The sequence below is a fragment of the Carcharodon carcharias genome, chromosome 1 (genome assembly GCF_017639515.1).
Source record: "Carcharodon carcharias isolate sCarCar2 chromosome 1, sCarCar2.pri, whole genome shotgun sequence".
Lineage (NCBI taxonomy): Eukaryota > Metazoa > Chordata > Chondrichthyes > Lamniformes > Lamnidae > Carcharodon > Carcharodon carcharias.
Window position 1 is genome coordinate 154,993,242 of NC_054467.1, and position 14,982 is coordinate 155,008,223.

Sequence of the window (14,982 nt, forward strand, 5' to 3'; positions counted from 1 at the left end):
CTTCACAGCTGCTTTGACAGAAATAAGAGACTTTAGTTCAGGACACTGAGGAATCATATCACTTGGGTCCTTCCAAGTATCAGACAGCCTTCCCTTACTCTGGGAATGGGGATTGTGGTCTCCACTGGAGGCACCTCCTCTGAGAAGGGCCAGAATGGAGAGGGGACCAGGTGTCCCTATTCAGCCTTCAGGGGAGTGACCTGTGGGAGGAGAGGTGCAGGCACAAGGGGTGTAGGGCCAACAGGAAGTCCAAGGCAGCAAAGGCTACAGAAGATGCCACTATCCTGCTGCCAGTGTTCACAGGCGGTGATCCAGCTACCTCAATATGTCTGAGGTGCAACTCTGAAGGAGGCTCTGCCTCTCAAGGGAGACAGTGACCTCCATTTGTCAGATGATCAGCCCTGAGATCAGCTCCGACTGTGTGGGTGGACATCCCATGCCAGTGGTGCTGAAGATCACAGTGGCCCTCAACTTCTATGCCTCCGGCTTTTTCCAAGGGTAGGTGGATGATCTTTGTGGAACCTTCCAATCAGCTGTCCACAGTTGTGTCAAGCTGGTGACAGATGCTCTGTTCAGGCGGGTATTGACTTTCATTCACGACCACATGGACAAGGCCAGCCAGGCAGAGCGAGCCAGATGCTTTGCAGCGATTGCTGGGTTCCCCCACATCCAGGGTGCAATCGACAGCACGCATGCGGCCATCAAGGCGCCAGTGAATGAGATGGGTGCCTTCGTCATACTCCTTGAATGTGCCGATAGTGTGTGACCATAGGATATAGATTCTGCAAGTCTGTGCAAAGTACCCAGGCAGTTCCCATGAAGCCTACATCCTGAGACACACCCAGGTGCCGAAGCTCTTCAGTGCTCCAGCCCAACTGGATAGATGGCTGCTGGGTGACGAGAGCTAACCCCTCAGAAGGTGTCTCTTGATGCCTCTCCGCCATCCAAGAACAGAGGCCGAGCAGCAGTACCATGGGAGCCACGCCTCCACAAGGACTGTGGTAGAGAAAACCATCAGTCTTCTCAAGATACGCTTCCGACACCTGGACCATTCAGGGGTACACTGAAATACCCCCCAGATCGTGTGTCACTGATAGTGGTTGCATGCTGCGCTCTCCACAATTTGGCGCTGGAAAGAGGGGACACATTGGAGGAAGAAGATCTTGACGTAGCTGCTCTGGCAACAGACAATGAGTCTGAGGACGAGCATAGTCAGGAGAATGCTGAGGGGATAGTTATTGACCTGGGCAACCTCCAGGGAGCCAGGGACACCCAGGATGCTTTGATCCAATGCTCCTTCAGCTAGCCTACCAAATAAGAACCACCACCACATGCCAGGGGTGCAGGCTCCATACTCGATACCTGACAGGAACATTTGCTTGTTAAACAACATGCACTATGTACCATTTCAATAAAGTTCAATGACAAATAAGTCACTCATAACATCATGCAGAACTAATGAAGCACCCAGAGGCTTGTTGAACAGAAACACATTTTATGCTGTGGTGCCTGGCATACATAATACAAATTAAATTGAAAGGTGTTATCTGATGAGACACTCATCAGAAAAACACGGGGCCGACTGTCCCACCAACCTGCCCTCCTGCCTGCCGTGTTCACCAGTAACCAGCTCCAAGACAAGGTGCTTGTGCTTCACTGGCAGCCTTCACATGGCTTCCACAGCCGCTTTTGAATCAACCGTTGGGTCACCATTAGACCCGGTGGACATTGAGCTCCCACCCCTAGGCCGCCCTTTCTCACTGATGCTAGAGCCGCATCTTACACTGGGCGGGCCTTAATTGGCCCACCCATGTAAAATCGCAGTGTGGAGCCGATCGCAGGTGGCAGTTGGCTTCCCGACCACCCCCATCTGCTCCCACCGAGCCCACAAACCAACCTTAAAATTCTGGCCATAGAAACTAGGAGCAGGTGTAGGCTATTCGGCCCTTCGAGCCTGCACCGCCAATCAATATGATCATGGCTGATCCTCTATCTCAACATCATATTCCCACTTTCTCTCCATACCTCTTGATGACCCTAATATCCAAAAATGTATCAATTTCTTTCATGAATATATTCAATGACCCAGCCTCCACAGCCTTCTGTGGTAGAGAATTTCACAGGTTGACCACCCTCTGAGTGAAGAAATTTTTCCCCATCTCAGTCCTAAATGGCCTGTCTCATATTCTGAGAATGTGGCCCCTGGTTCTAGAGTCCCCAATCAGGGGAAACATCCTCCCTGCGTCCAGTCTGTCTAGCCCTGTTAGAATTTTATACGTTTCAATCCGATCCCCTCTCATTCTTCTAAACTCTAGTGAATACAGGCCCAGTCGAACCAATCTCTCCTCATACAACAGTCCTGCCATCCCAGGTATCAGCCTAGTGAACCTTCGCTACACTCCCTCTAAGTCAAGTATATCCGTTCTTAGGTATGGAGACCAAAACTGCATGCAATACTCCAGGTGTAGTCTCACCATGGCCCTGTATAACTGCAATAAGACATCCCTACTTATGAACTCAAATCCTCTTGCAATGAAGGCCAACATACCATTTGCCTTCCTAATTGCTTGCTGCACCTACCTGTTTACTTTCATTGACTGGTGTATAAGCACACACAGATCCCTTTGCACATCCACATTTCCCAATATATCACCATTTAAATAATAGTCTTCCTATAATTCACACTGAAGCGTATAACTTCACATTTATCTATGTTATATTGCATCTGCCATGTATTTGTCCAAACATACACAACTTGTCTAAATCACCCTGAAGCCTCCTTACATCCTCCTCACAACTCACAACCTTGCCCAATTTTGTGTCATCAGCAAACTTGGAAATATTGTATTTGGTTCCCTCATCCAAGCCATTTATATATATCGTGAATAGCTGGGGCCCAAGCACTGATCCCTGCAGTACACCGCTAGTCATCGCCTACCACCTAGAAAAAGACCCATTTATTCCCACTCTCTGTTTCCAGTCTGTCAACCAATTCTCAATCCATGCCAGTATATTACCACAATCCCATGTGCTTTAATTTTTCCCACTAGCCTCTTATGTGGGACTTTATCAAAATCCCTCTTGAAATCCAAAATATCCACTGGTTCTCCCTTATCTCTTCTATTAGTTACATCCTTAAAAATCTCCAGTAGGTTAGTTTAGCATGATTTCCCTTTCATAAACCCATGCTCACTTTGTCTAAAACCAAAAAACTGCGGATGCTGGAAATCCAGAACAAAAACAGAATTACCTGGAAAAACTCAGCAGGTCTGGCAGCATCGGCGGAGAAGAAAAGAGTTGACGTTTCGAGTCCTCATGACCCTTCAACAGAACTGATTGAATATTAGGAAAGGGGTGAAATATGAACCAGCTTATATTTCACCTCTTTCCTAATATTCAATCAGTTCTGTTGAAGGGTCATGAGGACTCGAAACGTCAACTCTTTTCTTCTCCGCCGATGCTGCCAGACCTGCTGAGTTTTTCCAGGTAATTCTGACTTTGTCTAATCCTGTTAATGCGTTCCAAGTGTTCTGTTACCACATCTTTTATAATAGACTCTAGCATTTTCCCCACTACTGATATTAGGCTAACTGGTCTATAATTCTCTGTTTTTTCTCTCCCTCCTTTTTTAAATAGTGGGGTTATATTTGCCACCCTCTAATCTGTAGGGACTGCTCCATTTTGGAAGATGACCACCAATGTATTCAATATTTCCAGGGCCACTTCCTTTAGTACTCTGGGATATAGATTTTCAGGCCCTGGTTATTTTTCCACCTTTAACCCCATTAATTTCTCTAGCACCATTTTTTTTTTACTAATACTGATTTTCTTCAATTCCTCCCTCTCACTAGACCCTTGGTTCCCTAGCATTTCTGGGAAATTATTTGTGTCCTTTTTGTGAAGACAGAACCAAAATGTGTGTTCAATTCTTCTGCCATTTCTTTGTTCCCCATTATAATTTCCCCTATTTCTGACTGTGAGGGACCTATGTTTGGCTTTGCTTATCTTTTTCTCTTCACACATTTATAGAAGCTTTTACAGTCTGTTTTTATGTTCCTTGCGAGTTTACTCTCATACTCCATTTTTCCCTTCTTGATCAAGCTTTTTGTCCATTTTTGCTGAATTCTAAACTACTCCCAATCCTCAGGCTTGCTGCTTTTTCTGGCAATTTTATATGTCTCCTCTTTAGATTTAATATTATCCCTAATTTCTTTTGTAAGCCATGGTTGAGCCACTTTTCTTGTTTTATTTTTGAGCCAGACAGGAATGAATAATTATTGTACTTCATGCATATATTAGCCATTGCCTATCCACCATCAACACTTTTAGTAAGGTTCCCCAATCCATCATTGCCAACACTCACCTCTTACCCTTGTAGTTCCCTTCATTTAGATTCAGGACCCTAGTTTCAGATTCAACTTCTTCACACTCCATCCTAATGAACAATTCTATCATTTTATGGCTGCTCTTCCCCAAGGGAACCCGCACAACAAGATTGTTAATTAATCCTTTCTCATTGCACAATACCCAGTCTAGGATAGCCTGCTCTCTAGTTGGTTCCTTAACATATTGGTCTAAAAAACCATCACTGACACACTCCAGGACCCGAAGCTTCTGTTTGACGTGGGGGCGGGCCCCGCATGCCGACGCATAAAATGGCGTGCGGGCAAGCGTCCCGATGTCACTGCACGTTATTCTGATCTTCCATTCGGTGGGCACGGACCGGAGTCGGCTGCACGCCCGCCAAACTCTCAAATGCCTGTTAAGACCATCATTAAACTAATTAACAAACAAGGCACGGGAATGCACGATGAATGGTAGAACCCTGGGAAGTACCAAGGATCAGAGGGACCTTAAGGTAGCGGGACAGGTAGATAAGATGGTTGAGAAGGCATATGGGATACTTGCCTTTATTAGCTGAGGCATAGAATATAAGAGCAGGGAGGTTATGCTGGTTAGGGCGCAGCTAGAGTATTGCATGCAGTTCTGGATTCCGCATTATAGGAAGGATGTGTTGGCAATCAACTCCGCCTGCGCCCATTCCTGACCAGCCCACCCGATGGGGAGAAAATTCTCCCCCAGGAAATCCTCCTCCGCAGTATTATAGCTAGATTAGTTTGTCCAATCTATATGTATATTAAAGTCATCCATGAGTACAGTTGTACCCTTATTGCATGCATCTCTAATTTCCTGCTTAATGCATTCCCTTACAACTCCATTAGTGTTTGGTGGTCTATAGACAATACTCAACAACGTTTTCTGCCCCTTGGTGTTTCTTATCTCCACCCAAACAGATTCCATATCATGATTTTCCAAGCCAATATCCTTCCTCACTATTGCATTGATTTCCTCCTTTACTACACAATGCTTACACTTAACAATGCTACCCCACCTCCTTTCCTTAGTTGTCTGTCCTTCCTAAATATTGAATACCCCTGGATGTTCAGTTCCCATCCTTGGTCACCTTGCAGCCATGTCGCCATAATTGCAACTATATCATAACCATTTATATCTATTTGCGCTGTTAATTAATCTACCTTACTGCAAATGCTCCGCACATTAAAATACAATGCCTTTAGGCTTGCCTTTTTAACCTCGTTAGCCACCTTAACTTAATTTTGCACAATGACCCCATTTATTTTCCGCTTTTTTTTTTGCTTTCCACTTTTACCTCCTACATTTCTTTCTTTTGTTCCTATCCTTGTTTCCCCCTCCTCTGTCTCCCTGTTCCGGTTCCCATTCCCCTGCCATTCTAGTTTAAACTCTCCCCAACTGCACTAGCACACACCGCCCCCCCAACCCCCCCGAGGTCTTTGGTCCCAGTCCTGCCCAGATGCAACCTGTCCCGTTTCTGCTGGTCCCATCTTCCCCAGAACTGGTCCCGTTGTCCCAGGAATCTGAATCCCTCCCCCCTACACCATTTCTTCAGCCACATATTCACCTGATATATCCTGTTATTTCTATTGTCACTAGCATGTGGCATTGGTAGTAATCCTGAGTTACTACCTTTGAGATCTTACTTTTAAATTTATACCTAATTCCCTATATTCAGCTTGTAGGACCTCATCCCTTTTTTTACCTATTGTCGTTGGTACAAATATGTACCACAACCACTGGCTGTTCACCCTTCCCCTTCAGAATGCCCATCAGCCTCTCCAAGACGTCCTTGGCCCTGGCACCAGGGAGGCAACATACCAACCTGGAGTCTCTTTTGCAACCGCAGATACACCTGTCTGTTCCCCTTACTATTGAATCCCCTATCACTATAGCCCTGTAACTCTTCTTCCTCCCCTCTTGTGTAGCAGAGCCACCCGTGGTGCCATGGACTTGGCTCTTGCTGCTTTCCCCTGAGAAGTCATCTCCCCCAACAGTATCCAAAACAGCATATCTGTTAGAGACAGGGACGGCCACAGGGGCCTTCTGCACCACCTGCCTTCCTCTCCTCTGCCTAGTGGTCACCAATCCCCTTTCTGCCTGTTCAGTCTTTACTTGTGATGTGACTGCCTCACTGAACATGCTGTCCACGATAATCTCTTGTACTCTATGCCCCTAATAATAAAGCCCATATGCTTTAATAACTGCTCTCTCACCCTGTCCTGCCACTTTCAAAGATTTATGCACATATACACCCAGGTCCCTCTGCTCCTGCACCGCCTTAAGAATTGTACCCCTTATTTTATATTCTCTCTCCATGTTCTTCCTGCCAAAATGAATCACTTCACATTTCTCTGCATTGAATTTTATCTGCCACCTGTCTGCCCATTCCACCAACTTGACTATGGCCCTTTGAAGTTCTACACAATCCTCCCCGCAGTTCACAATTCTTCCAAGTTTTATGTCATCCGCAAACTTTAAAACTGTGCCCTGTACACCAAGATTTAGGTCATTAATATATATCAGAAAAAGCAAGGGTCCCAAAACTGACCCTGGGGAACTCCACCAAAAACCTTCACCCCAGCCTGAAAAACATCAATTAACCATTCATTTGTCTCCTGTCACTCAACCAATTCCATTTCCATGTTGCACCCGTCCCTTTTATCCCAAGAGCTATAACTTTGCTCACAAGTCTGTTGTGTGGCAATGTATCAAAAGCCCTTTGGAAGTCAATATACACCACATCAACAGTATTGTCCTCATCAACCCTCTCTGTTACCTCTTCAAAAAATTCCAGCAAGTTAGTTAAACATAATTTTCCCTTAAGAAATCCATGCTGGCTTTCCTTAATTAACCCACAATTGTCCATGTGACTATTAATTTTGTCCCAAATTATTGTTTTTAGAAGTTTCCCCACCACTGAAGTTAATCTGACTGGCCTATGGTGGCAAGACTTATCTTTACACCTTTTTAAACACGGGTGCAACATTTGTAATTCTCTAGCTCTCCGGGACCACCCCTGAGTCAGAGGAAGACTGAAAAACTATGGCCGGTGCCTCTACAATTCCACTCTCACTTCCCTCAGGATCCTTGGATGCATCTAATCTGGTCCCGCTGCCTTATCAACTTTAAGTACAGATAACCTATACAAAACCTCCTCCTTTTCAATTTTAAATCCATCTAGTGTCTGAATTATCTCGTATTTTAACATGGCCTAGTCAGCATCAATTTCCTTCGTAAAGACAGATGCAAAGGATTTATTTAGTACCTCAGCTATGCCCTCTGCCTTCATGTATACATCTGTTTTTTGGTCCCTAATTGGCCCTAGTCTGCCTTTTACCATGCTTATACTATTTATATGCCTATCAAAGATTTTGGTGTTCCCTTTCATGCTAGCTGCCAGTCTCTTTTCATACTCCATCGTTCCTTCTCTTATTTGCTTCTTTACCTCTCCTCTGAACCTTTTATAATCTGCTTGGTTTTCAATCGTATTTTCTACCTGACACCTTTTATAAGCACACTTTTTCTTCTTTTTCTTAATTACTATCTCCTTTGTCATCCAGGGAGCTCCAGATTTGTTTGCCCTACCTTTCCCTTTCGAGGAAATGTACCTTGACTGTTTCCGAATTATCTCTCCTTTGAAGATAGCCCATTGATCTGCCACTATATTTCTTGCCAATCTTTGACTCCAATTTATTCAGTCCAGATCCATTCTTACCCATTGAAGTTGGTTTTTCCCCAATTAATTTTTCTTACTCTGGCTTGTTCTTTGTCCTTTTCCATAGTCAGCCTAAAACATATGATACAATGATCACTGTTCCCTAAATGTTTACCTACTGATACTTGATCTATTTGGCTCACCTCATTGCCAAGAACTTGGTCTAGCAGTGCCTCCTTCCTCATTGGACTGGAAACATGCTGCTGCAGAAAATTTTCCTGAACACACTCCAGGAATTCTTGCCCCTCTCTGCCCTTTACACTACTGCAATCCCAGTCTATATTAGATAATTAAGATCTCCCATTATAAATCATTATTCTATGATTTTCACACCTCTCTGAAATGTTTTGCAAATTTGTTCCCAAACATCCTTCCCACAAGCTGGTGGCCTATAGACTACACCAAGCAATATAATTGTACCTTTAACGCAAATCTGCCTCTGACTAGGAAAAGAAATTCTCAATCTGCAAGGGTCCTATAATGAAATGAGTCTGGTGGTCTTAACCCTACTCGTTGTAGATGTGGGGAAACAGGGTTTAAAAACAACGTCCACGATTCAGTACAAATTGACAATTTCAATCAAGCTATGAACATAAATGAAATGGAAAAATTGCAACTGAGCAATATGTTAAGTTTGGAAAAGAGTAGTAAGAAATTTACTTTGTATTTTGTTTTGCTAATTCTAGGGTTGTTTGATACTAACTAGGTCCCAAAGTAGAAAAATGCTTTTCATTCTACAGCTTCCATCCATTGTTTATATTAATGAACACAAAACCTCACCAAACATTATCTGACTCTTTAAAATAGATGGGCCTTGAAATTTTCCTACAAAATTTTCCTGACATTTTCCTAGGGGTTCTGGATTCATGGCAGGAAATTGGCGGAAACTTTGCAGAAACTCAAGATCCTATCAGGATTTATACAATGGCAGCAGAGTGTACCCTCTGCAAGATATACTGCAGCAACTCACCAAGGCTCCTTCGACAGCACCTTCCAAGCCTGTGATTTCGACTACCTAGGAGGGCAAGGCAGCAGATACATGGAAACACCACCTCTTGCAAGTTCCCCTCCAAACCACACACCATCCTGAATTGGAACACTATTGCCATTCCCGCACTGTCGCTGGGTCAAATACCTCAAATCCCTCCCTAACAGCAGTGTGGGTGTACCTACATCCCATAGACTGCAGTGATTCAAGAAGGCAGCTCACCACCACCTTCTCAAGGGCAATTAGGGATGGCAACAAATGCTGGCCTAGCCAGTGATGCCTACATCCTACGAAAGAATAAAAAACATGTGTCTTTGCCACATCAGACCCACAGGTAAGCACTGCCGACATTTTTTTGTAATTTAAGTTCATTCGGAAGGAAATGTAAAAGCTTAGCACACGATAATAAATCACTTCAAGCAAACCTAGTTGAAATAATTGTGAAATGCTTCAGAATCAAACGTGTTTGATGTGCAGAGTACAGGAGTAATCTTAATTGTTGAACAGTTTGCCTGTTTGCAGAGGTAACTGCTGTCAAATGAATTAGTTGGTTTGGCACTCTTCCATCTAGGTTCCTTTCTTTAACAAATCCAACAGTTGAATTTGAAACCAAAATACTGCAGATGCTGGAAATCTGAAATAAAAACAGAAAATACTGAAAATAGGCAGGTGTGTGGAGAGAGAAAAATAATTAATGTTTCAGGTTGATGTCTTTTTGTCAGAAATGAGCTGAAAAAGCTTTAAACTTGTTCAAATTTTTAGGTGTATGCCCAAATGTATATTTCACTAAACAGTTCAACAATTTATCAGCATTGGCCAAATGGTCAAATTCTTAACAGCTTATCTGCTAAAAATAATGGGCTGTAATTTATTGTTGAAGTGATTCTAATTGCATCTACCTATAGTTAGACTTCTCCTTTCCAGTTGAATCTTGGCATTTTACACCAGCTGAGAGCAAGCTGAAAAGCTCACAGCCAGAGAAACTGGGCATCAGGAACCTAAGTGAACAAGGTTGTATATAGAAGTCACTTGGTAGTACAAAACATGAGTATTGCTGAAAATGAAACACACCATCGAACACTTTCATCTTATGCTCATCAGGACAGATGCAAGATTGCCAAATTTCAATTTTCACCAATTCATACTGCATGTGAAAAGGATGCTGATTGATTGGCAAATCGGCTCTGAATGGTTGAGATGTTGCTATGATGAATACCGTGGGATCTATTGTCCCCTAAGTTTTTGTCTATTAAAAAAAAAGGTGCAACGTCTAGACATGTTCCTATTGCCAGCATATGAATATATGTAGCTTCTTAGCAAACATAAGTGAGCTATGTTGTGAACCTGACTGATAATCTTTGTTAGTTGTTAGTGTAATTCTTAGCACACTGGGGATTGTTCAGCAAATGCTGCCTAATTACAGAATCACATCTAACTTTAGACATTAAATTAGACACTCAATACATTTCAGTGGTGAGCTATCCAATGGTGGCAGAATGCCATCTTTGCAAGGCTCACAGTGGAGCAGCACAACTCAAACATCAACTTTTGGAACTCCACATTTAATTCCACACCTGCCCTCGCCTGAGTTTTCAGTAGCATTTGCAAATAATTAGCAAGCATTATTAGCCTCATTGTTATTTTGACAGCAAATTATGGGCCAATAGTTTACGGCTGTTGAGCTGTAGACACCTTGGGCAGAATTTTGAGGTCGGTGGGGTGGGCACGGTTGGCGGGACAAGGAGCAGCCGGGAAACGGCCAATTAAGGTCCACCCAGCATGAAATGCGGCTCTTCACTGGTCAGGAAGGTCCGAGCGGGGGCAGGGGCCTATCAGCCGCCAGGTCCAGTGGCAACCCGGTGGCCTGTTTAAAAATGGTCCAGACAGATCCAGAAGGGCTGCCACAGAAGGATGTCTGTTCTGCATTGTCTTGATGGAGTCGACAGCAGCTGGAGATGCCAGGTGGGAGGGCAGGTCGGGTGGGCACTTGGCCCCCAACTTTTTGGATGAGTGTCTCATGGTCCTGCTGGGGGAGGTGGCTGCCAAGAGAGGCCTTGTCCCCAGAGATAGGAGGAGGAGGCCACCGCACCTCACAAAGAGGGCATGGGAGGAGGTGGCAGCGCTGGTGGGCAGCCGTGACATGGTACAGCATCCATGGGTGCAGTGCTGGAAGTAATTCAATGACCTGCTGCGCTCAGGAAGGGTGAGTACTGCATTGGCATTGGTCAGTATGCAGACATGCTAAGGTGTGGCTGTTCTTCCTTGGACCTCAGTGGTGCTAGAGTCTGAGTGCCAATGATGCCAGACATGGCCAATGGGGTGAGCTCTGGCTGCTTGGACTGAGTGCCTTGCATCGAGAGTGCCGTGACTCAGATGTGCCCTGTGAGGTGTTCCTCAGCTGGGGTTGGCCAGGCTGCAATGGGGCTGCAGGCAGAGAGTGGATGAATCAATGCTCCTCTGTTGTTTCAGGAGAAGATGAGCCAAAACCAAGCAGAGGGGGCATGTACAGGCAGAGGGAAGCCCAACCTGCTGCTGCTCAGGTTCGAGCAGGACGCCTTAGAGCACAAGACCTGGCATGCTCCATGTGCAACTGGGCATGGAGAGGCAGGGGTGCCAGACGCAGGTAAGAGCGATGTGCCTAGAGGTGAGACTTTCAGATTGTGCAACCATTCTTCTGTAGTCTCTTCATTGCTGGGAACCCCGACAGCACCTTGACACAGATCTGCATTGTTTCACCAGGGTGCCTGGCATGCACAGTGGCAGTGTGGTGATTTTAACTAATGACTTGTCCTTGTTCTCCTTTTTAGGTTCGCCAGCATGCAAGCGCTCCCTAGACCCTGAAGGGCCACTCCTGATGCTGGAGGACTACCAGGCTTCACTTACACCTGCATCACCTCTGAAGCAGGCACCAACGCAGATACCAGCACCTCAGTGGGCATTAGATCAGTGGCTAGAATGTTGATGCACATTGGTGAGGGCACTTCACATTCACTTGAGGTGCAGGTGGAGGCAGAGAGTGCCCAGAGCACTGGCAGTCGGAGGACTGCTGGAGACCAGGACGATGATGAGTCAAAGGCAGATGATGTGCCTCTGGGGGCAGATGCTGGATGTCCAGTGGGATGTGCAGGAGGATCCTGCGAAGATCCATGAGGGTCTGTGTGCCATGGTCTCCATTGTGGAGGAGTCCATGCGGAACGTGAGTACTGTGTTGACCCTCATGGCCGAGGGCACTGCCTACTCTGTTGAGAGTGTGCCAACTCTCATGGAGAAACAGCTCCAGGGACAGAATCGGGTTCCTGGGGTTGTGCTCGGACCTGCAAGCCCTCACACAGGCACTGACCTCAGGAGGTCAGTGTCAATGTGGGAGATGGATGAGGCATCCAGTATTCCAGCTAGCTGCCCTTCCATCAATGGCGAGCAGGGAGGTCCAAAGCAATCTCACATTGGCACATGAACTGCCTGTCGTCTCTGCAGGCTCCTCTCAGGGTGCTCTGGGTGACGGCAGTAGCTCCTCTGCCCCTCTGCCAGTGACTATGGCACTTGATGAGACTGCGATGACTGGGGAGATGTCAGCCATGGCACTGGCCACTCCCTCCCAGGCGGGGCCAGCACAGGCTCTGCTGGCCAGAGGACGAACACCAAGGTTATCAAGGCCAACAAGACAGCAGAATCAGCAGGCTGTTTCCAATGCCGGTGCCAGCGAGGGAGGGGTCACCAAGGCGTAGCACTCACAAACCTAAATTTAAGGCACTGTGAGCATGAGAGAGACAGTTCACAGGTGATTTTCTGTTCACTTATGTTTATATGTCTGCTGGTGTGAACATCAACACCAGTAATTGTAATGTCATAATTATTTCAATGCGACAATAACATTAAATTTGTTTCTGATGGCCTGAGTATGCTTCACCCTTTTGTTTTCCTGGCGCAGGCTATGCCAATATGTAATGCTGGATGTGGGTGACTGGATACTTTATTGCACAGGCATTGAGCGGACTTTGGGTGCAAATGAAAGGATCATTTCACACATCTGGGATGGAGGCGGCAGCCCTGGTGTGAGGTTGAAGCTGATCTTTGGTAGCCTAGTTGAAGGAGCGTTGGATCAAGGCGTCCCTGAAGGTTAATGAGATCTGCCTCCATGCCTTCAGCATTCTCCTCACCGTGCTCCTCTTCGGATTCACTACTGGACTCATCATCTGTGGCCTGTGCAACAAGATCCCCTTCCCCCAGTGGGAATGCTCGCCAATGCCAGATTGTGGAGAGTGCAGCATGCAACCACTATGAGTGACACCCGCTCTGGGGGGGTATTGTAGTGCATTCCCCGAGCGTTCCGGGCATTGGAAGTGCATCTTAAGGAGACCTATGGTTCTATCTATCACTGCCCTTGTGGAGGCGTGACTCATATTGTAACGCTTCTCTGCCTCTGTTCTTGGGTGGCGGGGAGGCGTCATGAGTCACCTCTTCAATGGATTGCCCTTGTAACCCACCAGCCATCCATCCAGCCGGGCAGGAGCACTGAAGAGTCTCAGTACCTGGGAGTGTCTCAGGATGTAGGCGTCATGGAAGCTGTCGGGGTACCTTGCACAGACTTGTAGAATCTGCAGCCTGTGGTCACACACTATCTGCACGTTCATGGAGTGGAAGCCCTTCCTGTTGACGAAGGCACCAGGATCACCTCCTGGAGCCTTGATGGCCACATGTGTGCAGTCGATTGCACCCTGGATGTGGGGGAAGCCAGCAATCACTGCACAGTCTCTGGCTTGCTCAGTCTGGCTGGCCTTGTGCGTATAATAAAGAATATAGGTCAGTAGCTACCTGAAACAGATCTTCTGTCACCAGCTTGACGCTACTGTGGACAGCTGATTGGGAGATTCCACACAGATCCCCCACTGACCCCTGGAAAGAGCCGGAAGCATAGAAGGGTCCCTGCGACACTCAGAGCAACTGTTGTCCACCCACACAGTTGCAGCTGACCTCAGGCCCAATCATCTGACAAATAGAGGTCACTGTCTCCTTTGAGAGGTGGAGCCTTCTTCAGCATTGCACTTCAGATATGTTGAGGTAGCTGCATTACTGCCTGTAAACCCTGGCAGCAGGATAGAGGCATCTTCTGCAGCCCCTTCCAAGTTGGACTTTGGCTGGCCCTATTCCCCTTGTGCCCACAGCTCTCCTTCCACAGGTACCTCACCTGTAAGCTGCATTGGGACACCTGATCTCTCCCTTCTGCCCCTCTCTTCCTACACAGGGGAGGTGTCACCAGCAGAGACCACGATCCCCATTACCAGGGTTAGGGAAGGCTGTCTGATACTTGGAAGGGTCCACATTGCCTGAATCCTCCGGGGGCCTTGGAGACACCAAGGACATCTGAAATGAAGCGTGAAAATGCTAACAATGAAATCCCGAACAAAGATGAAGCTGCCAAGTACCAATAAGTCACCAGCAACACACTATGTACCAAACTCCCCACTACTGGCATTGGCAATGCTGCTGAACCCTTTTTATCCCACCCGTGGATGAGGTTTTTGAAATTGTCGCTGGCTGCCTGCCCATTTTGCCTGTGCGACGAGCATGAAATTGCAAAAGCAACAAAAGATCAGCATCAATTGGCTTTTTAATAGCCTTAAGTGGCCTCTTAATTATTGGCAGGTGAGGCTCCAGCACCCGCTCACGCCAGCCGACTGAAATATCATGAGAGTGTGCTATGACATCAGGACGCTCACCCGACATCATTGCGTGCTATTTTACATTCGAGTGTGTCAGGTGCATGCCCACACACCAAGCAAAAATTTCTGCCCCTTGTAACTAAATCACAATATGATTAGGCAAAATCAAAATAGTTTTATGAAAGGGAAATCGTGTTTGACAAATATATTAGCATTTTTTGAGAGTGTAACTAATAAGATAT